This window comes from Gopherus evgoodei, chromosome 10 (assembly GCF_007399415.2).
Source record: "Gopherus evgoodei ecotype Sinaloan lineage chromosome 10, rGopEvg1_v1.p, whole genome shotgun sequence".
Taxonomy (NCBI): Eukaryota; Metazoa; Chordata; order Testudines; family Testudinidae; genus Gopherus; species Gopherus evgoodei.
The window spans coordinates 49,837,739-49,839,848 of record NC_044331.1 but is presented as its reverse complement, the minus strand read 5'-3'; the positions used below and the strand labels follow the sequence as shown (position 1 = coordinate 49,839,848).

At 35.9% G+C, this 2,110-nt stretch overlaps 1 long non-coding RNA gene across 1 annotated transcript; it reads left to right on the top strand.

The window, feature by feature from the left end:
* Positions 1–1,526: 1,526 nt before the first annotated feature.
* Positions 1,527–2,110, top strand: LOC115659195. Its single transcript, XR_004002473.1, has 4 exons — positions 1,527–1,567; positions 1,655–1,738; positions 1,844–1,942; positions 2,047–2,110. It is a non-coding gene; the product is annotated as an uncharacterized LOC115659195 (long non-coding RNA).

Genomic DNA, 2,110 nt, shown 5'->3' with positions numbered 1-2,110 from the left:
AACAATGAAAGTGTATCCCTTAAAGCGCTTGTCTACAAAGGTTAAAACAAACGCGCTGATGCATTCTTCCCCCTTAAATTCCAGCTAGTTTCTTTATTTAATGCAAAGCATAAACATAATTTGGCACGTGTACTCCCGTTTCTTGCATACATTCAAAATCATAAAACACATAATCCTTTTCCTCTTCTACAAACCAAATATTAAGCATATAACACTCGTGATCCTCTATGTTGTCGGGTTTTTGATAGCATTGAGGACACTTTTTGCTTGTACACATGTGATTGTTAAACGTGTAGAAGCCGCACTTATCCCAAAAAAGTCTGTTTTTACAATCAACTGGTCGCCAAAGCGCTGTGCCTATCTAAACAGGCGTCAGACCCGCAAAATAGCTTACAGCTTGGGCATCTCTTTTTTTCACCGGCCACTTCGAGGCACTCGGCCTATTACACGTACGGCAGTGGTTCTTACAGGCGTGCTGGTGTTTGTGGCTATAGGGAGCGTAACACTAGTTGCACAAATACGGGGTGCCTATAAAGCCTTTAATATTTAAAATGCCGTAATAATGTTTGCTATGTAACAAAACAAAAACAGTTTGGGAACGCTGTACACCCCCCGTTGTAAAAAAACACCAATTTCTATTTTCATAATACCTAACGGTAATAGCTACCCCCAAAGCGCTCTTCGAAAGAGCTCACGTCTGTCAAGCTAGCTAAAAATTTGCTATAAAAGGCTTTAAAAGTATTCAGTACTAATGTAGGTTAAGAAAAAACGAGGTTTAAAAGGAAAAGTTACAAAGGCAAAGCCTGTTTGGGAGGCCCTGGGTAAAAATTATTAACTACCCGTGTAGGTTAAGAAAAAAGCTTTTCATATTATTAAATTTAAAAGAAAAATTGCCTGTTCAGTAAGCACAGGGTAATAACTTTATAAAGAAGTGGCTAAGAAAAATACAATAAAGGACCATGGTAACATAAAAAAAGAGAAAATTTTAACCTTTGCAGTCTTTTTCTAAAGGAGGCAGCTTTTCTGGTTTAACCCTAGTAAATAAAACAGATTAAAACTAGTAAATACCATTGTAGGTTACGAAAAACCGAGGTTTAAAAGGAAAATTGACAAAGGCAAAGCCTGTTTGGTAAGCACGGGGAAAAAAAAGCATTGAATCTATTCAATATCAGTGTAGATTAAGAAAAAAGAGAGGTGAAAAGAAAAAAAGCACATGGTAAAATCAGAAGGAGAGAGAGAGAGAGAGAGAGAGAGAGAGAGAATTTTTACCTTTGCAATTTTTCTGTAAAATGAGGCAGCTTTCCTGGTTCAAACCCTCTCAGGCTTGTTATTAAAAAATTGTTGTCAGATTTGGAGAAACAGAATTAAAGGCAGAGGTAAACCTTTTTTTTTAATAAATTATAAAATGTTTTATAATAATAAAGGGATAAATATTTTTGATTTTATAGGGGGGAATGGAAGAAGAGCCTACATATGAGGACATGGCAACCGAGGAACCGCCGCAGGATAGCGATGTTGAAAACCAGCGATAGACCCCGAATTATGGAAAGATGGCGATATTGTTACGGTAAAAGCTTTACCCCTTGTAAAAAAATAAAATAAAAAAATTATTGTATTTACACTTTTTAAAAAAATGACTTGATTTTTTTAACAGATAACAAAGCCGGGGCCATACAAGATTACTGCTTTGGTGTGTGACTAATGGCCAACAGTTGCAGAGACAGAAACTCCCGAGGAGGTAAAGACACCTAAACTTATTTGATATATATATATATATATATTTGATATATATTTTTGTGTATGACACTAATTAAGCTTTACTATACGTTTGGTTTAATAATAGGCTGCTGAAACTATGATTGACGGAGCCGTTGCCGGAGGCGATTCAGAAACAAAGGCTACAAACGGGGTGTCAATGGTAAAACCCAAAGAGCATGGCGAGGTAAAACTTACTAAAATAATTTTTAAAAAATATAAATATAAACTATAAAAATGTAAAATATAAGAGCGGTAAACTAAAACTGTATGTTTTCTGTTTAATAACAGAAAGGTGCTACGGGGTCCGACGGTGCCTCAGCTGAGGATGATGATAATTCAGAATCAGACGAAG